Source organism: Aphelocoma coerulescens, chromosome 2 (assembly GCF_041296385.1).
Source record: "Aphelocoma coerulescens isolate FSJ_1873_10779 chromosome 2, UR_Acoe_1.0, whole genome shotgun sequence".
Classification (NCBI taxonomy): Eukaryota; Metazoa; Chordata; class Aves; order Passeriformes; family Corvidae; genus Aphelocoma; species Aphelocoma coerulescens.
Window position 1 is genome coordinate 103,201,766 of NC_091015.1, and position 23,614 is coordinate 103,225,379.

The window sequence follows — 23,614 nt, forward strand, 5'->3', positions numbered from 1 at the left end:
GGCTACGCAGATGAGGATGTAGGGGTATTACCTTCAGGGTGAACCAATTAACTTAAAACTCCATCGAATCACACCAACTGACACTGCCAGGATTCAAATACTGACTTCAGAGACTGTGACTGTGCTGTGGAGGTTCTTTGTGTTCCTGGTCAAGAAAAGATTTTTTCATGACAGTACATCTATATCTGTGTTCTTGGTTGGATTAGAGGCCAAATAACTTGTCTGGCATAAACAATGAGAATTCACAGATACAAGCGCAGCAAATAAAAATAATCCTTTCCCCCACAGAATGCTATCTAATTAAAGTTTATTTGGAAAAAATACAAAATTCAGAAAACAGGCCTCTCAAATTCAGCATCTGTTTTGGAAGTACCATTGACATGAATCTCATTCCAATCCAGTTGTTTTTGCAGGGGCATAAATTCCCTTGTTTGTTAAGTATAAGAGAATGATCAGCACTGTAGGTAAGCCTTGAAGGGTGTTCATAGTTGCATCTTCAGAAAAGCCTTGAATAAATACATATGTCCCACAGATCACACACTGAATGATGATGGGAAAAAAGTACAATAAATAGCCATTTGTAAGAAAAAGTTATCCATTTTATGAGGCAAAGGTCCTGTAGAAAAAAAAAAAAAAAGGAGAAAAAGGGATGTGATCTATTATTAACATCTTTATAATAATGCATCCACTGACAGAGTAAATTAAGGTTGCATGAGCAATTTTAATTCTGGGTTTTTCAAATTTTTGAATGCTTGACTTTGCAACCTTAATAGCTTCTCTTAATATATTTTATGTGCAATTATATAAAGTGCAGGGCTTTTTGATGTATTGCAAATGAATATTCTTTGTTTGCTGGAGTCGTGTACATCATTAGTTCAAGTGGAAGAGCAGCATTTGGGTTATATGTGTTTAGAGTGTAATGCTATGGCTTTGTAAGGCATATCTGATCATGTTAGATAGCTCATGAAAATGCAAGGTGAGAAGAAAAAGACGGATGTGATTTAAACCACTTTTTTCTGGATATATCTGTAAATTTGTTTGTAACTTCAGAATATTGTTTTTAAAAATGAATTGTTTAATAAAGTCAGTGTTTATTTTATCCCTTCATTTACTGAATGTTACTGAGAGCTTCTTACGTCTTTTTACATAATTACTCCACTTGGGCATGGCTTTGTTTCTTGTGCCATCTACGTCGTGTTATCCTCACCAGGCTCAGCAGCATCCATCCTCACTGGGGGAAATTTTGGTTCAGAAAATGCTTAGTCATGGCACTATTCCTCAGTGGCATATCCTCTTCTTTGCTTATCAGGGGAATTCCTGTGCTGCCATGGGCAGAATCTCAGGAAAGTGAATATAGCCTCGAACTCTGCCATTACTTGTTCTGTGTGTGCCAAATGGAGACAGAGGTAATGAATAGCACCCCCATCACAGCCACTACTCCAGTCTACTCTGTGTAAGGCATGGTTTTATGATCTAAAAGGCAGTCTTTTAAACAGCTAATGTCAAAATAATTCCATCTAGCAAAGGGAAGGGGTTTGGGGACAGGACAATTCTTATTCATCCTCCATAGCTACTTCACTTCAGCAAGACCACTTCGCATTAATACAATGAGGTGGGACTCTACCTGAGAAGAAATGACATTTACCTAGATGAACAAAAGTATAAACCTTTTTTCTTTAGACTTTACATAATTTTAAAACTTAATTGATTTGCAACATTTTGAGGGGCTTCATTCCAAATGGAACAAAAATGTGACATTCCAAAAATTTTTGCATAATAAAAATTATCTCAAAAGTCTAATTGGAAACATTGAAATATCTCCTTTGAAAAAATTTTCTGTTCCATGTGAATTTTAAATTTACAGACTAAATGTACATATAAAATATACAGAGATAAATATCAGTACATACATTTTATAATATTAAAATAAATGTAATAATCTATGTGGTTCAGTGAAACAGCAAAAACTGTGCTCACTTTATCTCATTGAACATCAAGAGAAAAAAACCCTTTTTTTTTGTATTCCATGTAAAAGCTGTGAAATTGCAATATTTCCAACAAATATTTCACTTTAATAAATCTACATATTTTGCTAAAAACCTGTCCAAACACTATGTTGGCTCCAGTAATCCCTTTCTTACCCCCAGAGAGACTATAACCGGTTTTCATGCTGACGTGGTTTTCACAGATTCTGTAAAAGAGATATTTGCTTTTAAATGACAGAAACTGAGAGACACTCAGAAAGCAAGTAATGTCTGAGAAGAACTTCCACAGGGAGGTCAAGAGACCATGTGCTAATTTCATGCTTTTTCAGGTGAGCAACACTGCACATAGTTTTCACAGCTTCTTATCTAAAATACAGAAAAACCTACTAAGACCCATTATTGAGCACGACACAACTTTGGTGACTGCCTACAGAAAGAGAAAAATTAATTACTCATTTTTTTTTTATTATTTTGTTGAGTCATTTCTAAAATATGAATAATTGGTATAGGTATAGGAACAAATTTTGAGAAACTTAGTCTTCTGATTTTTCTACAGCTATCTCAGTGTGCTGCGGTTTTTTGCAGTGTCTCTGGTGCCAAGCAGTCTTAAAAATGCTCAGGGATGAATACACATATATTTATTTTTGGTTGAATGCCACAAATTTTAAGACCAACCCATTTATTTCATAAGTAAACAAAACTCTCTAGGTTCACACGTGTTTCTTGTGTACATCAGGAAACATTTCTCTTTGTAGTGGAAAGCAAAACTCCTTTAGACAGTTCAAAAGTAGTCAAAATGAGAGAAAGATCCCAGAAGATCATATGATGGTATTAACATCACTAAAGTTATTGCTTTGAATTATACTATTTTTCTATTAAGTAAAATAAAAATAATAAAAAAACCCTCAAGCCTTTGGGTTTTGTTGTTGTTGTTGATATAATATCTGCAGCAGCAAATATCAAAATAACAAATATCAAAAGAGACAAAAGATTACTACCACTTATTCATGTTCTTCAGTGACATCATTCTGGTCACTTCATAGATCAGGGAAGAAAGACATAAAGAATTAATACTGTGACAGTTTTTCAGATTGTACAATTACAGAGCTCTCATTCATATATTCTTCTCTGAAACCACACAGAAAAGCTCTGATATCTGTGATGTTCACTTGACAGGTGGTGTTCCTCCACATTTTCCCCATCCAGCACTGGCTTGTATAGCTGTGGAACTTTTCAGTGCTGCAAGCAATAAATTGTCACCGGCAAAGGAAGTGGGTAATGTCAAATACAACAGGCTTTGGGTTTCATGGAGATAAAGTTCTGGAGTCTGCTTGGTACTTCTCTTAAAAGAGTCACTTTTGAATGAGCTCACCCTTGAATGAGCTCACCTCATCCATTGCTCACCTGTCTCCTGATTCCACTCCCTATAATTGTCAGGCTCACTCAGAGTTAGTGCTAGATAGAGTGGGAATGGGTTTTTGTTCTGTAGGTCCTCTTCTCCATCCTAAGGATCTCTCTGATCACAGTGTGATGTACTTATGAAAGCAGAAGGGAGGTGACAGTCTTGTCTGCCACAGGTTGCTATTCTTCAAAGAAAACTGTTTTCTTGAGTGTTGCAGGATTTATCCCTAAAAGGAAAACACAATTTCTGGAATTTCTTCCATCCTTCCAGACACTGCACAAAAGGAGGAATTTCGGTAATGTAAAAATGGTGAGAGACCCCCTATACCTTTTCTCTTCCCTAAATACAAGTTAGAGAAAGAAATGAGAAACAATTATGGTGTTTCACAGTAAGAGCTCAGATTCTATCACATCTTTTGAAGTCTGTAGCTTACTGATGAAGCATGATCCATTTTAGAAGAATGCAATTCTGTTGGACAGTCCAAGCTATTATTGGAAGACTTGCACACTCTGCCAAATTCAGAATTCTCTTGGCCTGTTTTCTATATAATTAACATAAATTTATATCAATTCTTGTTTGTCTGAGCTTTATTGAGTAATAACAGATTGCTGCATCTGCCTTGAAAGTACTCTAATCAGAAATTCGCTGAAGCACAACCTGCAGCAACTTTTGTTAAAATGAAATATTTAGAAAACAAAGGTTACTATATAAATAATTTTATGCAGACTTAAATTGGTGAAGGAAATGCTTATCCTAGGCATGTTCTTTTCAAATATAATGTCACAAATCTCATTTTTTTAAATATATAAAATTAAAATTCCTCAACAAATAATACCTACATTGGAAAATTAATTTGCAGATCACCTTAGAGCAATCCAGTTTCCTTAATCCCTGTCTTTTAAATAATTGAAATCAGCAGCTTTTTCTGCCCATGAAACTAAAAAATAGCTGGTTTATAGATGGCCTTTGCTTCTGTCAAAAGAAATGCATGTATGCACTGAAAATAAGAAATGGGAATTTTTATGCAAAAAGATAATTAATAAAAGCAATGACATTTGTATAAAAATGCTGTTTAGCTTGGTACTGCATCCTCAGTCAACTCCTCAATATCTTTCATCCAACATTATAAAACCACTTATGTTCAATACCGATAAATGCGCTACTTTGTAAAGCTACAGCTGAAATAACGTTTCAAAGCTGCACTAGGCAAAACAATAATAAATGCATTTTGATAAAATCTCAATTCTATTTTTTGAGGATTTATTTCTAAACTGTTGGTACACTCTCCACCTTATAAAAAAATTAAATGTGTTCTGGCAACATCATCATCTGAACAGCAGCTTGAAGGGCGTTTGAAGTCTGCTGCTGTGTGTGAAAGACTCTGATCAGGACCTTGTTTGTCAGACTGCATGTTTGTCAACACTGGTATATCAAAGAGGTCAGGTCAACAGCACTTCACTATAAAGTGAGCAGGACAGGGTCAAATGGAAGCCCTGAGTCTTGTACTAAGATCAGACGGGAAAAATGTGAAGTACATTTAAAAGGAGGCAATTGTTTTGCTCTCTTCATTGAATGCAGGTGGATGTTTGTTGACCTGGATGGTGCTTTTTTAAATTACAAAAATAAGGTACCTCTCAACAGTATTAAAACAGCAAAACATCTGGAGCAGAAGCAGAACATTTCAAAGTTCGAAAATCCTCTTCAGATCTTAAATCCTCATAAGAGAATATGGAAATTGAGTGAGGTTGGAAGGAACAGCAGTGGAGGCCAAAATCACACTTCCTTCAAGCATAAAATATACCCAGCCTGAATAGTGTACCCAAACACACTCATGAGCAAGTCTAGATGTCATATCCATCCCTCATTCAGGCATTAGCACTGCTGACTCTTTGCCTTGCTGTGTCTAAGTGTCTTTTCAAAATCTGTCCTCATTTTAGGCTGCAATTACACACAACAGTCAGAGATGGTGCCTTTGATCAGTTATCATCTGCTTTTACAGATAGAGGCAATGTGATTTGCCAAAGGCTGCAGAGCAAATCAGAAGCAGAGTCAGAAACAAAATCTGGATCTAGATTTAAAATAGATCTGCTACCAGTAGACCAGCTGAGCAATAGATTTTGCATATTTGTGCCATTTCAGCCAAACACTGAAAACAGTATTTGATTTTTCCAGCCCGAGAAATGTAATTACAACAATATGTTATTGATTTGCATGGTGCATTTTGATGTTGATACTAAACACTTTAGTGGGGAATGGATAATAATATGACTAGGTAGATGGACAGCTGCCACAAACCAAAAGGATGTGATGACATTTCTGCAAGAAAAATATCCCAGTGGATCAGAACTGATGTTCAGCAGTTTAAGCAGAAAGTCAAATGTTAGGACACTGAACTTGAAAGCCCCCACCTAGTACAATGTCGCTCTGCCATCTGTCAGAGCAAGTTGGGCTAACACCAAAACAAAACAAACATTTACAGCTAAACTCTACTGAAGGTTTTACAAATTATTCCAAGCAGTTATTCAAATAAAATCCAAGGAAAGATCTTCACTACCACCAAATTAAGAGTCATTTTACCAATGAGATCGAGATGGTTTTAATTGGCTCGGCTGAAAAAGGACTCCTCAGAGCACTATAATCTGTGCTGGCTCTCTGAGTGAAAAACAAAGTGAATGAAAGCCAGAGAAAGAATTTCTTTTAAAAACAGATGTATATGTGTGTTGGGGACTGACACACTTTTCTCACCACTAAGAGAGCTGTCCTCAGACCAGCATTGCTTGGTCAGGAAAAGAAATCTGACAATGCATAGCATGCATCTGTTTATATTTAGCGTCCCTTAAGAGAAAGTGGACAAGGTCTGCCCAGGAGGTTTACAATCTTGGCCTTAACCACCCCACCATTTTTTGCCCCTTCTCTCTCGACATAAGGAACATTCTTTCTGTTTTGAGATATAAAATGGCAACCTTGGGGCTTGGTTGCTTTTTTCCCTTCCCCTTAGGTTTTTCTGTTAAGGTCAACAGTGCTTCAGAGTCCACCTATCACTTCTGATCCAGTTGTTTCCAGTACTCATTGTATCAATTCCTAGGACAAAAAATATCACCTTGTTTGACTCTATCTGTGAGTTCTACTGCTTGTCATGGAGAAATTCAGAGCTGTTGAATGATGATAGGTTAGAGTGAATAAAAAGTGCCTGCAACAACAACAAAATAATAAAAAAAGGGGGGAAAAAAAAGAAGTGGAGAAGGTTTCTGAAGAATGTGGGAAAGATAAATAGGACTGATACTTTGTTTCATTGTCAGTAGCACTCTGGGGTTATTTGAAGCACTTATTTATGCACTGTAAGCAGAACAATACTGAAGAAGAAATGATTAAATACCAGCTCTCTGAGCAACAGACATCTCATTGTGGCAGGCCTAGACTCACCACTGGGTGGTTTTGATAAAGGCAATATGAGTTGATAACTGATACAGTTTGCCAGGGAGTCATCTGGGGATGCTGACAGCTACTATGCTTTAATAAAATCATTAGAATGTAAATGTTTTTATTGCGAAATAAAGAGCCTCCAGCAAAGTTGACACTATCGCTGCTCCCTCCACTGAATGAAAGCACCGATTAGCATTCAAATGATATAATGATAGTCTGGTTATCTTTATTAAAATTTTTCAAATCGAGTCTTCATTTTGCATGATTGAGTTTTAAACAAATACAATATTCAGTAGGCTGGTGAGCCAGTCTGAACACTCTTGAAATAATTAAAGTGTGCCTTTTATTTTTTTAAACATGTGTTTCATAAGCAATGAATTGGATTTGCTATTTTAATATGACAATATCTAGTTAGCTTTGCATAAAATAGGGATGTTATGGCATAATTATTGAAAGAGTACAACTTTTAAACATATGTTTCATAAAGCTGAATTCAATTTTCTGAAATGTGACAATGCCAGTCAGCTACTGAAATAATATCAAAGGATGACTTGATTGTTTAGGTTAATTTCTTGGACAATCTTTGCTATATCATAATTGATGGTAAATGGTATGCTTTGTGGTATTTCTTTTCAAAGGAAACACAGAACTCATTTCCCACAATGCTCATCAATTCATAGTTCAGACTCTACAACTGCAAGAAAATGAAGGAAATTCTAAGCAAGTGATTCACACCCTGAATTTCTGCAACATATGATTTAATGTAAACTAGCAGAGGTTTTGAACTATCCAAGAAGATCCTCAGGAAAACTGAAGAATAAATTAACTCATCTAAGTCCATTAAACAGTTCTCTACATAGAATCAATCAATCATTAACAAATATTTAGAAATCCTGTAGGATCTGATCTGTTTTACATGACTTCTTTCCATCTTGTCAACTTAGGCTAACCTTCCTCCTGGATTAACCAACCCTATAAAACATATTGTACTACAGGTACCGATAAATACACAGTATTGTAAGCAAATATGTTTGGGCTCATTCTTGGTTATAAAGAACCAAGACAATCAATGGTGACATAAATGTTCCTTAAAAAATGTGTGCCTGAAATAGCTGTAGTATTGACTCCAGCCTGAGACAGCTTCAGAGCTGAATTGTAAAAAAAAACCAAAACAAAACAAAAACCTGAATAGCTGACAAACTCTTGTACCCACTGTTTGAGGAAGAAATGGATAGTGTAGGAGCATTCTTAGTTCTTAACTAGTTGTTTATTACAATGACTTTCTGAAGTTGTCCTGGATGTTTTAGAAGATTCTAAAGAATCAGACATTTCACTATTTACATTTCACTGAAGATGTGCCAGGGACTATCATCAAAAGAAGGAATATAAATACCCCTCTGGTAATAAAGCTAACATGTGAGAAAACAGGAATGTTAAAAAAATATCCTTTTAACTCTTGTGCAGTAGGAAGTACTGGCACACAAAGCTGTATTATAGAAAAAAGACAGCAAATAATTGACAGGGTTTGGTGTGGGGTTTCGGCTTTTTTTAATACATGTTTTAATACATGAGGCTGTGTTGATGCCTTTTCCTGGTCTTAAAATCAAGAGTCATACACGGTTAGAAGGGGAATAGGGATTTACCTTGGTATTTATTTTAACGATCCTTAGGTGCACACGTCCAGGTCATATGCATCAAAATGCACCCTGCAAAAAAAAATGCCCGCCCCAAAAGATTGGGTATAACATTATAGGTTTTACTAATTAGTATATCTATCAAAGATTCCCCAATTAGAGGCTCAAGCGAGCCCCCCTCCCCAAGGAGCCTTCCCCTGGATGGTTCTATCTTGGTTTACAGAATGTGTTCTGGAGAGGACCTTGGGGTCTGGGGCACACTGATCCCTAACTACGAAGCTTCTAAAATGTTTAGTCTCTTAGCTGAACAAACAAGTCCAAGAATGTAGGTAAAAAGCACTAGGAATACAGAAGTTGTAAAAAAGGCATAACGGGTATAAAAGAAAAGGCAAAAATCATCATGTCATCAGTGTAAGAGAAAAAAACTTAACTGAAAAATTAGAATTTGACACACCTTTCAACATGGTATTATTACACCAATTTGACTAAATGTGACTAGAATATCTTTAGCAGCAACATCTAAGAGAGGCCTACTGAGAGCTGCAGTAGCTGCTGTTGAGGAAAATACATTCCTTTTTCTACCCAAAAGATGTTGTTACCATCTAAAGGACAGAGGCCAGAGCATTCCTTTCCCTCTGCATCAGATTTCAGAACAGTCTGTAGAGTAGACTCCATCATCCTAAGAGCCTTGTGCCTGGGGATTAATCCCTCCTAGAGAGAGAGAACATCTCTCCTGTCTACTGCCAGTGTAGTCAGTCTGGTCCAAATGAGGGATATTGTAACAGTCTTTGGAACTAAGCTTCAACAAATGCTTTATAGTGTTATTTAGAATATTATGTGATTACTGATCAGGAAGAAGAAAAGCTTTCCAATTTTTAAGTAAGTTGTCTTTTAATGACAACTTGCAGAAGTGAGAGCAAGACAGTAGTAAATCTATGTAAAAGCCATTTCAATACAGATTTTGTTGAATGACCATGGCAAGTCTTCCCGCTATCACCCACAAAATATTGCTATATGGAAATCTTCTTGTGGGGTTACATACTGTAATGACACAATCACTTATGTTGGAACTGGGCATATAACATTTCCTTTCACTTCTTTCAAAATTTTTCTAAAATAAACCAGATTTTATTTTCAGGCAGAAATTTCCTCATCACAGAGAAATTCAGCTGCAAGCTTGGTACTTGCACACTTGTCATTCCTTTGAGACAGGTATTGTTCCAAACGTCTAATTTGGTTGTCACACGGAGTTTCATAAAACAGATCTAATCACTGTGTCTGGTTATACTCAGAGTCTGACAGGAAAAAAAGGAAAAAGAAAAAGGTAGCATTCCACTTTTTGTTATCCAGCCCAGGTATCGCATTATCGATTCAGGGAGGAAATGTGCTGAGCAAGTGGCCCTGGATGGAACTAAAAGAAACCCTTGGGACCATTTATGAGATAGAATTTGAGGTCAGTTAAAGAGCTATAGCACATACTGTTCTTCTTATTGACAGAGAAGGAGTTTGCTTTTTTTTTTAGTACAATCAACAGAGTAACATGTACTTTAGAGATTTAGGAAAGACTACAATCTCCATGTATGCAAAAGCTGGACAGAAATGACTGAAGTCCAAAGTAAACAAAGAGCAGAAAGGTAGACATGGATTTGGGTGGACATAGGCCTATACCAGGTAGAAAATAAAGAGACAGAAAAAAAAGGAAGGAAAAAAAATTGGGTATGTCAATTGAGGGCTGAGTAAGAAAGTCTTTGGGAACTGTGCCTTCCAGGATGCACTTTTGCTTGTGGTTCACTCCTGGGGAGTGCAGTTTTAAGTGGATACTGGGGCTTTTTCAGATTATGCTTGTTTGTTCAAAGATGAAGTGGCAGAAAAACTGCTGCCTTTTGAAAGTAGAAGAGTTTTTGTAGGCATGCAGGCCTGAGCAGAAGAAAATTAAGCAGGTTAAATTGGTAAGAGGAAAAGAAAGAGAAAAGAAAAGAATGCTAAAAAATAGAAAGGATGGAGAAGAGAGGAAACCCAGAGAGAGGATTTCCACAGAGAAGAGTAAGTAGAGAAAGATGGAGAGTAAGAATACTGCACAATGTAAAAAACCCATGAAATTACAAGAATAATATAGAAATATGGGAATATGTTATGGCAAATAATAAAAGAAAATTAAGATTCAATTATAGCATTACAAAGGGATTGATCCATTGCTACATTTCTTAGTATTATCAGTAGCACTATGACATAACTTGCACCCTGAATTTTCAGTCTTTCTTAATAGATGATATCAACCTCATGGGGGACAAAACACAAACTGTGTATGTTTTTCAGATGCTAACACATGCTGGACAAAGTTCAACAGCTGCTCTCACAAGTGTGTGTTGAAAATGTGACTGAACTGCTGGCATAGTGATCCAAGTGTCTTGAAAACAACTGCAGTATAGTTTTAACTGCCATCCTCTGCCTCCTTCCCATATTCTTCCTTCTGGCTCACAGAAGGTTGTCAGACACACGAAATCCTCCTGACTTTGACTAACAGAATAAAATATCTAATATAAATTACCTTTGACTGCTGAAAGTCTTTATTTACAGCTGCTCAGAGCTGCATCTGGAGAGTTTAGGTAGAGACTACAAGTGCCAGATGGTGGCCAGACTTACCCAATTAGCAATCTCTCTCATCCTGTGCCTGGGTTTGCAGAGTGACTCCTCACATTACAGTTGCCTGACTCAAGCCAGTACCTCTATGGTCTAAAATAGTAAATACTAAAATAGTAACAATGTTGTCAGGTGAGCCAACACAGAGCTCTGTAGGCTTGGCTCAGTCGGAAGGTGCTCTTTGCTGTTTTTCTGGCTGTTGAAATTAATGATGTAGCTCTTGAACAGTTCAGCTTGTTGACAGGTAAGGCCCAATCCCGGACTGCTTATTAAGGTGGTGGTATGTTTAAAAGAGTAATGAGGGCTGGTCTGAGTGGACAAAAAAGTGACAAATCAGTGAGAATGAGATAAAAGAAGGTTGACATTCTCAAGTATAGATATTTATGTTGTAAAAAAAAATCAACAATGAAGCTCATCAAAGCATATTCAAGTCCAAAAACCTCATCTGCTGAAACCTCCATATCACATGATTGAAAAATTTTCATTGATAGTTGTAGTTGTGCTAAAGTAAATCATCTAGACCGATGTGATTAGACTGCGATGCATAGTTGGAAAAACAAATAAAAATCACAGGCTTTTCCAGGGCACAATTTAGGAAAGGCAGAGATATGCAGACAGATTGAAAGTACAGACCCTCATGGGACTTTTGCAAAACATTCTGTGTCTTACTTGAAGAAAGGATTAGTCTCATCCAAAAGGTCTAATTAAAACAGTTATGTTACTCTGCTTATGCTTCTCCAGGTGATTAGGAAGACAGGGTCTTGTATTACAGCCTGAAGGTGGGAAGAGGTTGATGTTTGCATTTTGTTAGATAGAGTTTCTTTTGCCTTTCTGACCTGCCCTTGGCACAGAACAGGGATTGGGGGAATGTCGGCTTTAAGACACTCAACACTCAGAGACCCTGAGAACACCTGAGAATCATTAAAGACTCCTCTGCATCACAATGCCAACTCCTCTCAGGAAAGGGAAGGGGAAGGAGAATAGGAATGGAAAGAGTTTTTATGAATATATATATATATATAACCTGGGAAAGGCAAACTGCAGAACTTTACAAGTACTGCAAATCTCATGAGAGATATCCAACATGCTATAGGAGTCAGGTTTCCAACTGTGTTGTGCTGCAAGAGTAATTAAAAACGACTACTGATGAGGATTGAAGGTATTTGCCTTCCTCTGAAAAGCTTGCCACAATACCAGCCCATTATTATGCTCATATGAAAACCATATTCCTTCTTCCACACCACCTTTATGGCTGCTTCAATTACAGTTTTATGGACTCAGGGCCCATAACTTTGCTTTGACCCTGAAAGATAAATAAATGCAAAATAAATCAATGTGAAACTCAAAGCATGCCAGCATGTTCCATCACACCTCCTTGGAAAACTCACCAAGTTTCAGCAGGTGTATACAGTATACAACTGCACTAGTTCTGTTATAAAATTATGACTAATTACACTGTTAGCTTTGATTTCTGATTGTTTTGTATGGATAGTATTTTAAGGATTTAACAAGTAAATTTAAATGGGTCATCCAATGAAACAGTACAAGTCACATAGCAGAGAGGCTAAATGAGTGTTTCATTTACTCCTTAGTTTTATTCTGCTTCTAGCTGCTTTCCATCCTTTTCCTGAAGACTGGATATTCCCTGGGTTTTTCTGCCCTTCTCTTAATTGTTATTTGTCAGATATTAGCTTGACTCTTTTTCTTCCTTTGTGTGTAGAAGCAGTTTAGTAGCAGTTATTGCTTCTTTAACATAAATTATATTTGTAGAAATTGTGACCCAGAGAGACAGAATTAGAACTCAAAAGTTCAGAAAACATAAGCATCTATAAAACTTGATCTGAACCTGATTCAAACAAAAAAATTTGGGTGGGCTTAAAAACACTTGAGAGTCAAGGTTTTAACCTCTGTAACAAATTTGGCTATAGCTTAACACGAAACTGCTTGCTAAGAGCAAACACAATTATTCATTGGCATCATATTATTGATATCTAATGCAGGGAGATTATATCCAGGGAAGAGGTGGGAATTAGATACCCTTCTGAGATCTACTTCTATTCCTGATTCTGTTCTGTTTTGATGCATAGCTTTTTGCTGTAGCCCAAATTTGCTACATGACACTGTGTTGATCTGCATGTTATGTGTAGTCACTCAAATTTTTCCCTGACTCTTGTTTCTCCTTGCTACCCATTTCCCTGGCCAGTGGGTAAGGGAATTACAACTTACTCCAATGCCCTGCAACCTGAGATTTAAGTATTATGACTTCTGACATAAAAGGGGATCTCATTCTCTTTTATTCCTCCCAGCATATGACCTCAATCTCTATCCTTTAGATAGCTGATTATCCAGATCCTCTGACTCTCTTTTAATCCCTTCTCCTTCATTTCATTGAGACTGCTCATGGAGTAAACCAGGATTTTCTTTAAGTGAGGTGGAATTATCTAGCTTTCCCAAATCACCAATGTATATTTAGCAAGACACTAGGCTGATGAAAAAATAATTGTAATAAGCTGCTTTAAGGGTTCTGAATCTAGATGTTTGTTTATACAATTTGTGTTATAAATAAGAACTTGGGTTTTTTTTCTTTTTTTAATGAAGGATATTTGAGGTTACTTATATACAGCCCTAAAAAGACACATGAAAAATTAGGAAGGGATTTATTTTGAGTAACTAGATCAAGGGTAGAATTTGTTCTTCACAAGGGAAAGAAATAACACAGCTTGCAGGAAATTGATCAATGCCTCCAGACCCATATTCTGAATTTCTCTTCTTTCATCTTTGCACAGAGAATAAAGGGACCTATCTGTTTCAACTGGAGTTTTATAGGTATGTTTTACCTGCACTGACTGAGTTATCTTTCTCCTTGTTGGCAAGGAGGTGGATAATTCCCTATCTGAAAGTGTTGCACTTTTACAATGAGCTTTTTTGGGCAAACATCAGAAGTGACCACAATCTCAAAACACAAGGAAGAACACAAATTGGAAGAAAAACACAGCATAATAGACCTTCTCATATTGTGCTCAAGGGGACTCCAGGGACCAGCCAATCCATACAAGAAGAATAGTGTGAGCTAGATGGGACCCAGTATGATTAATCACCTGAGCAATGCAGATTTAGCGCATTAGGTGAAAAGATAAATGTGTAAAACGCTGTGTCAGAACCCATGGAGTGGCCCACACGGTAATTCAGGGTCAGTAATTGAACTTCACTCTAATTATCCTGGGGAGATAATATTAACTTATAGTTGAGTGTGAAAGAGAGAGTCCATAATTCATCACTCGATGGGGCTGCTCATTGCATTGTGTTATTGAAATATGATGGCTCCATTTTTATCCTGTCATAATGACAACTGATGTGCTTATTTTCTTTCTCTGTGCCTCCAGGGGATGATGAAATAGTAAGCAAACATTCTTTCTGGTGAAAGAACAGCACTTTATCACACTGGCTTCAGCCCTAAAAAAGCACTTGCAATCTCAGAAACAATTTCTAGAATGAAGGCCAGGCATTTCCCTTTGCATTCTAGTTGTAGTCAGCTAACCTAAATAAAAGCCACTGCCTTTTTCTCTTTATGAGATATAATTTTTCCTTTCTCATTTATCAGTTTCAGTTTCTTAATTTTTTTTAGAAGTTTCCTTTCTTTTTCTAATTTTCCCAGGATACATTTGGCTTTCATACTGTCCCTTTCAAAAATATAAATTTTCATCAGCAAAGATTTTAAAATCAACCCCTAATTCATTTTGACTTTGTTCAGCATCTTAAAAGTCTTCAAATTTTTTTCTGTGTCAGAAACTTCCTATCTTATGCAAACTTTTTCTTCAAGTGACATAGATTCATAGACTCATAGAATGGTTTGTGTTGGAAGGGACCTTAAAGATCGTCTAGTTCCAACCACCTTGCCGTGAACAGGGACACCTTCCACTAGACCAAACTGCTCAAAGCTCCATCCAACATGGTCTTGAACACTTCCAATGATGGGACATCCACAGATTCTCTGGGCAACCTGTACCAGTGTCTCACCACTCTCACAATAAACAATTCCTTCCCAATATCCAATCTAAACCTACTCTCATTTTAAAGCCATTCCTCCTTGTCCTACCACTTCATGCTCTTGCAAAAAGTCCCTCCCCAACTACCTTATAGGCCCCCCTTTAGGTACTGGAAAGTCTCCCTGAAGCCTTCTCTTCTCTATGCTGAACAACCTCTATTTTCTCTGCCTGTTTTCATAGAAGAGGTTCTCTCTTGGTCATCTTTCGGCCCTCATTTGGACTCACTCCAACAGGTCCATGCTCTTCTTCTGTTGAGAGCCCTAGGGCTGGATGCAGCACTCTAGGGGAGTCTTACCAGAGCAGAGTAGAAGGGAAGAATCCCCTCCCTTAACCTTCTGGCTGGACTTCTTTTGATGCAGCCCAGGACGTTTGGCTTTCTGGGCTACAAGCACACATTTCCGGCTCATGTCAATCTTCTCATGAACCAACACCCCCAAATCATTCTCCTCAGGGTTGCTTTCAATCCATTCCCCATCCATCTTGCATTTGGGACTGCCCTAACCCAGATGCAGAACTTTGCACTTGGACTTGTGGAACTTCCTAAGGTTCACGTGGGTCCAGCTCTCCAACTGTTCAAGATCCCTCTGGCTGGTATCTCTTCCATGTCAACTGCACCACACAGCTTGGTGGCATTGGGAAACTTGCTGAGGGTACACTCAGTGCCACTGTCCACATCCCTAGCAAAGATGTTAAAAAGCACCAGTCCCAACATCAACCCTGAGGAAACCACTCGTCACTGGTCTACACTCAGACATCCAACCATTGACCAGATCTCTTTGAGTGCAACCACCCAGACAATTCCTTTTCCACTGAGGCGTCCGTCTGTCAAATCCGTCTCTGTCCAATTTAGTGACAAGGATGTCATGAGGGACAGTGTCAAGTGCTTTGCACAAGTCCAGATAGATAATGTCATTCGCTGTTCACTTATCCACCAACTCTGTAACCCTGACATGGAAAGCCAACAAATTTTTCAGACAAAATAGGCCCTTAGTGAAGTCATGCTGGCTTTCAAAAATCACCTCCTTATTTCCCATGTGCCTTAGGATAGTTTCCAGGAGCACCTGTTCTATGATCTTGCTCAGCTCAGAGGTGTGACTGACTGGCCTGTAGTTCCCCAAGTCTATTTTTTTCCATTTTTAAAAATGGAGGTTACATTTCCCCCTCTTTCCAGTCAGTAGGAACCTCACTGGACAGCCACGATGCCTCAAATATGATGGATAATGGCTTAGCTACTTTATCTGCCTGTTGCCTCAGTACCCATGGATGCATCTCATCAGATCCAGAGAAGTTGTGGATGCCCCATTACAGCAAGTGCTCAAGACCAAATTGGATGGGGCTTTGATCAAACTGACCCAGTGAAAAACATGGCAGGGGGGTTGGATCATCTTTAACGTTCCTCCCAACCCAAGCCATCCGATGATTCTATGACTTGTACATCTTCAGGTTCCTTAATGGACTCGAACCTGATTTTTCCTGCAGTGGGTGGTTCTCATTCTCCCAATCCTTACCTTTGCATTCTGTGACTTGGGCAGTGTGGCTAAAGCACTTGCCTTTTATAGAAAGGAAAATTCTTGTCACTAAACATAGAGTGACAAGTGCTGTGAACGTTGCTCAGGTGATTTACAGCGCACGGATGATAATGATAAGAGATTACATTTGTCAGAATACAGACTCTTCATATTTCCAGTACTGCAATATAATTTCTAGTTGATCATAAGTGGGAGATGCTTGACATAAACAAGATTCAGATTGAATTCATGAGGCAAATTACAGCTTCGTACATAGATGTAGAAACATAGATTTTAATGAAGTGGGCTTTTTTTCTTGTGGTCCATCAATACAACCTATGTCTTTGGATCACACTAGAGTGGTGAAGGTCACTATTTTTTCCTTACAAATTTTCAGTGCAGGTTTATACTCTCCAGGAAAGGCAAGCATATTGCTTCGGCTAGCAAAAGTTAGAAAGCCAAACAGAACAGCTTAGCCTTGCTCTGACTTAGGATTTCTGGACAGACAAGACTGAAGTATGAGTCAGGACAGCTTGAGCAACAAGCTGTCACAAGCTATCATAATAGTGAAGAAGGAGAAAACTGATTTTCCTTTGGTTCTATAGAGCTCAATCCTGAAACAAGTGTACTATGGCAAGAGTCACTTGAAAAGTAAGCTGGTGGCTACATGCTGGGAGATAGTCACCTATGAGGCAAATGGTACATTAAAAGTAAAGAAACAATGCTGATCAGTATAAGGCTTTGGAAAAAATTATCTTGCTTTTTTGGAAGTTAAAAAAACTGAAAGGAAAAAAGGGGGTAATATATTTACACATTGACAGCTACGTTCACATTAACAATCCAGCTGAGCAAAGGTGTGGGCTTGAGGGATATCCTGATGTAGACCAGGCATTCAATTCTTGGCATGTTTCTTGCTATGGTTTTGACACAGGTCAGATAGCTTTCTCTCACAAACTGTCCAAACACCATTCCAGGATGAGGCAGGGAGAGCAGTACCCTCACAGTCAGCATGGACAACTCACAGATTTTTTGGTGATAGCAGAGTGGGAGCAAGGCACTGAGGGACTTCGGTCTCATAGATCTGAACTGTGGAGAATTTCTGAGTGCCTTTGGCTATTTTGGAGTACAGACTTCAAAAACAGTGAGGAGGAAATGAGTAAAGGGTCTTTTCAAATTAAAATAAACAAAATCCTGATATTTGTGACTCCTGGATGCCTTACCAGTGCTAAGTTAAAGTGTGTAAAGTGGAGAATGAGACAGGATGAAGTTCAACTCACATTTTTGTCATGTATGGATAAATGGTTCTAGAATTCAGGGTTTGGGATTCGTTCCTGTTATTTTGGCTATTATGTTCATTATTTTAAGCTGACTGTGGCAAAGTGTCAACAGGGTGCTTGCTGTGCAAATTTCAGTAACCCAACTTAAATTTTAACACACAAAATCCATGGCAGTTTTCAGTTCAGAGCTGTGATGAAAAGAGGTTGGGATAAATAACATTATGGAGGACGTTGCTTTTTATGCTAGGTACTACCATGTTTGTTCATGTGTAACCCCTTTATTTTGGTATTTTTTTGTTTTACACCACTTATCACCTGATCTCTAATCAACCTTACTCAGGCCTGGAGCAGCTACTCCTTTAAAGACACCTTTCAATATAAACACTGATTTTTGATCATCAAATCAATACTATACAAACAAAATAGAAAGGATAGTCACTGTAAAACATAAGAAAAGAGAACAGACCTATACTTATCAAAATGCTAATGCTGTGCCCCACTGGCAGGAAACATAACCATTACAGCAAAGGTGAAAATTTAGAAAGTGATTTGTCAATATTTAATACACCATGTGGACTCAGACTGCACTTAATTTTTCCACTGCATAAAACTAGAAGAAAAAATATTTTACTGACCAAGGAAATTAATTTCTCTAGATCAGATTTAATTCCTAGACGCATATACTTTTCCTGTAATATTTATAAATAAATATATTACACTTGACTATACAAATGAGACTCTCAGCACTTTTGAGGTATTTCTTTTTTTAAACAGAAGAGTATCTTGTACATGAACTGTATGTTTTTCATTTCTCACATATTTTAATATGAAACTATTTTGAAAAAAATGTCTTTGGGCAATGTTTTCTGATATGTAACACTTTATGATATGTTTAGAATTCTTTATTTTATGGATGTGCAAAGTTTAAACTGGTACAGTGAGGATGAAAAAAGCTACAAGTATACGTAAGACATCTTAGTTCCTGCAATATATTTTTTCAATTGTTGAACTATCTGATTTCAGATCAAATCCTCTGAAGAAAAAACACTCAGTTTTCTTAAAGCTTTCCTAAGAATTCATATTATCTTACATATCCAGATATAGTGGAACTTTTCTGAAGCATGAAATAATGGCATGAAACCTTATGTTAAATAGAAATGGTTAGAGTATAGAGTTAATTAAGGCACTGATCTCTAACAGCAGCTATGTTCATCAACTTAGGTTCCTGCTGTCTTTCAGAATAAGTGGATTTTTGTGTGTATCATCCACCTCTGGTATTTTAGAAGTTCCATAGTCAACATAAAAAATTGAAAATAAAAGATACAGCAATATTTTCCATTAGTCTCACAACTTAATCTAGTTTATATTTTTAAATAAATGGCTACACTTATATTTACTGACTCTTGTATACAAGTCATAATGTCAAGAAATCCATTTGTTCTTTAATAAAACTTATCCTAATGTCTAAAGGTTTGATTTATGGACGAGTCTGTTTTCACCTTGACTGCCTGAACCCTTTCATTTACTGCCAGAGTTCCAAAATAGGTCATGATATTTACACTAGGTCAGAATAATAATGTCACCAGGATCACAGTCCCTGACAATAGCCTATTTGTCTCATTTAAATAATGAACATCATTGGTGAAAATTGGACTGAAACCATAACACACAAAGGACAGTAACATACAACCGTGCAGGATATGAAGGACCAATACTGACACAAAACATGATATAGTTGCTCTAATTTGCTATCCATCTATTTTTTTTTTTCAAAACAATCTCCAACGGTACACAGATAATCAAGAAATAAAAATATTTCTGTTGTGCTAATTCTCAAAATAGAGCATTCATTCTAGTGAGTATGAAGGTCAATGTGGTGCTACCTTTCTCATGGTGTAGAAAATGTCATGGTAAACATTTACAGGACATACTCTTCAGATATATCAGAAATCATTTATAAGCATTGTTTTCTGATTGACAGAAAGCAGAAAACTAAGTCTTTTCAAGCCCCCCTTAACAAGTGCTTCCTGATCTACTTCAGGTATTCAGATCCAAGGTGAGGGGTTTTGCAGCTGAGAGGAAGCTGAAGGGGGTTTACCCCTCGCATGCTGACAAAAGGAAGCCCGGAGGTCAAAGCTACAACCCCTCTGGAAGGCAGAAATCCCCACTGAAGCACACAAAAAGAAGGGGTAGAGCTCCTCACCCAAAGGAGCTTTCCTCCTGTTGCTGGAATAAAGGCACAAAGGCCAAGGCAAAAAAGAAAGAGAGGGGACTGTGCATATGTGTTCCATACAGGCCAACTCCACTGAAAGGGCAAGAACAAAGAACTAAATTTTTGACAGGGTCCAGGGATTTTATACCAAGTACTGAATAGGTGGGGAAAGGGATCTCAGCCAATGGGATAAAGGCAAGTAGATGGGGTTGACAGCAAGGGAACCAATGGGGACAACACATAGGAGGGACTCAGGGAAGGATCCAATGGGGACTCAAGGAACAAAGAACTTTCTAGAACTGAACTGATACATATTAAACAAGGGATATGAATATACATAAACTCATACATAAAACAGAGAGGGGAAAACATTAACCAATCAGGGGAAAAGATGCAAACAGCAGAAGAAAGGAATTATGGGTTCTCACTGTGACTGCAAGTTACATGCTAAACATGGGTTCTGACCACCACAGCTGGTTGTCTGAGTTCTCCTCAGGAGACAGAGTGGCTGGAGCCACTTGCTCCACCACACCAGGGTACTTCAAATCACTCTAATAGTGTGAAAACACAGCCAGATACCTTCGTGTACACTGTGAAGACTGAAACAAATTACCGTCTAGCCAGAACTCATTTTCGGCAAAGACTGCAAAGGATGCCTACCTGTTCCATGTTCTATTCATGACATTCACTACTTAAAGTAGAAGCCTGTTTTCCATCCACAAGAAATAGTACAAAGCAAGCACTTAAGACTGTGGATTTGAAGGCTGCCTGAGGAGTAGGCAGAGGGTAAAAACAGATAATAAAAAGCACAGACTTAATGTACCCCCCCTATACTGAGGTCAAAAGTCCTGCTTGCAACACCTGCCTTGTGTACACCCGTGTGTAGATGCTTTTCTGCACCCACCTGCTGCTGTGAGCTTGGGGTTCCTGCAGCGGGGTTTGGTGCTGCAGGCCTGTCACAGAGTGCCCTTAGCTGATGCATTCAGCCTAAGATCACCAGTGCTGCCCCATGCTGTGCATCCACATGGTGCTGCATTACCAGTAATACCTGTGGTGTGACCTTTCCACACATGGCCATCTCTCTGTTTTCCCCACAGCGTGCTATGTGTGTCTCATAGATGCCACATAACAAAGTGATCTGGAAACGATGATGAGAGGAATGCTACACGCTGCCCAGAGCTCAGCAATTACACATGGTCCTGAGCTGCATGCCTTGAGAAACTGGGATTTATGACTCAAAGGCTCTGCTTGACACAGGCATGTAAATTTTTTCCTTGTGTGCAGATAATTGTATTTGTATTTTCTTGCTGAACATAGGTGGATGAGTAGCTGGCGATAGTTTGAGAGGGTTGAAGCTCCCAATCGTCAGAACAGAAAGTTTTAGCCTATCAAGGTTAAGGAATGAAATTTTCCAAAGCAGAATTGGGGTAAAAGCAGAAAGCAGGAAAATTTACCACATGCTCTAAACATCCTATGTAAACTGGGCTACATTGCATCAAGAACACAGCAAGCATGACACTGGAAATAATTTGTCAGATTATGCTTATAATAGAAAACATTATAATATTTTTCAGTAAACTACTTAAACTGATGTGGACTGAGCACGGTACCTAAAACATATGCAAGTCTTCTGCAAATTAATGTATAAAGTATTCAAACATTGTAATAAGATTACCGTTCTTATTACAAAAGGACCCTGCCTGTTAAAGCAGCTACTATTTAAGTGTTGCATTGTGTAAGTAAAATTAGTATCCTGAGATTTTGAATGAACAGTTATACTACCACATAAAAGGAAGCATAACAAAAGAGTTCTAACATCAATTTCAAAGTAATAAATTTGTCTGCAAATTTTTTCCAGAGATGTATTCCTTCCTAGAGCAGAAAAAGACCTCCTCAACCTAAAAATATGCATCAAAGAAATCACACATTTACTATCCAGATGTAAGGTTTGATCCTCATTCCTACCTTACTCACTGAATTTGCACTGTAGAGAATGAAAGATAGAGTTCTAGCTAAAGGTACTTTTCTCAAAATTTTTTGTTTAATTAGAGCTTTTTTGATTTAGTACTTTCTAATGGGATGATTTCTGTCTTCCAGTGTTCTCTAAGGGTAAAGAAAGAAGGAGAGAAATTGAATCCAAGAAATATTGTTGGTTTTGCTCCAAGGAGCACTGTTTTATTACAGTTCTGTCTTGGGATGGCATGCAACAGTTTGGTCCAATATGGACAAAACATAAATTTTGAAGTCTCAGATAGATCTGTGAAATAGAAGTCTCTGAATGGACAATTCCAAGCAATCATGAAAAGGTATGTGGGGACCCTTCCATCCACCTTACAACTGTGTAACTCAAGATGACACATCCATAACATGCTACTTCTCATTTTCCTTGCTTTCTTTTTGAATAAAAGGGTAATTTTCACAGCATTTATTGAAATAGTGGATATTTCAAACCCACATTTCATTTTTAACCAGCTATAAGTAGTTTCTTTAGATAATAAGTCAGTAATTCCTTCAGAAATCAATGGGAATGCTCAGAGCTATTATTATCTTGACAGCATATTGCAAGATTAGTAGAACAATTTCACTATGTTTATAACTACCTCATGCTGGCATTTGATTCCCATTTGTCTTTAAAATGAAAACAAAGAAAAGTAGTTGCACAATCACTCTCAATCTCTGTCTCTCAAGTACCAATCATTCTGTCAACTACACTATTATTTTCTTCAAAGCAATGAAAAAGTTCCTTTTAAGGAAATTTAAAAGTTCAAATGGATTTTAGGTAAATGTCATTAAAAAATGTATGTGACTAAAAGAGTAATTCATTTAGCACCATACTTACAAAAAAAAAAAAAAAGGTGGATTAACAATATAGGTCTGTATCATAATCTATTTTTAATGGCACTCAGAAAGGTCAAAAAGCACAACAAATTCCTGACCTACAAATTTGTCATCCTTTCATTAAAAACTCAAATATATATATATATATATATATATATATACACACACACAGTTATAGTTCTCTATTCTATACATGTCTGTGTTGACTGCTGTTTATCTCTCTCTGGTCTTTCAGATGGTTAGAGATGGTTTCATTAGTTGCTTCTCTGCTTTTTGATTTTTTTGGGGTGTTTTGTTTGGTTGGTTGGTTTTGGTTTTTTGACAAGGATTATATATAACTGACGTGCCTCTTGTTTCCGTTTTTTTTCTTTTAAATAAATGAATCACTCTCACATTTTTCAGTCTTGAAAATATCTGTTTAATTTTTGTGATTTGAACAATATCGGAATCAAATCAGTTGGAAACATTGTCCTATTTAAGTACTTGTGCCGGTTTGGACAAATTTGGAAATATATTGTCTGAGAGAAGGCAGGTTACAACCATCTCTCCCCCACAAGGCTCGGGGGAAAAAAAAAGAAAGATTTTTTTTCCTAGGAGGAAAGTGAAAGAGATAAAACCTATTTATTTAACAAACACACTGGAAGAGGAT

The 23,614-nt window shown here is 37.5% G+C and overlaps 2 long non-coding RNA genes across 2 annotated transcripts; one reads left to right on the forward strand and one right to left on the reverse strand.

Moving 5' to 3' along the window:
* Positions 1-520: 520 nt before the first annotated feature.
* Positions 521-11,171, reverse strand: LOC138105838 (uncharacterized). Its single transcript, XR_011148725.1, has 4 exons — positions 11,088-11,171; positions 3,390-3,613; positions 2,142-2,191; positions 521-616 (listed from the first exon to the last, which is right to left on the reverse strand). It is a non-coding gene; the product is annotated as an uncharacterized lncRNA (long non-coding RNA).
* Positions 11,172-11,241: 70 nt separating this feature from the next.
* Positions 11,242-22,457, forward strand: LOC138105836 (uncharacterized). Its single transcript, XR_011148724.1, has 3 exons — positions 11,242-11,328; positions 21,225-21,384; positions 22,225-22,457. It is a non-coding gene; the product is annotated as an uncharacterized lncRNA (long non-coding RNA).
* Positions 22,458-23,614: the final 1,157 nt, after the last annotated feature.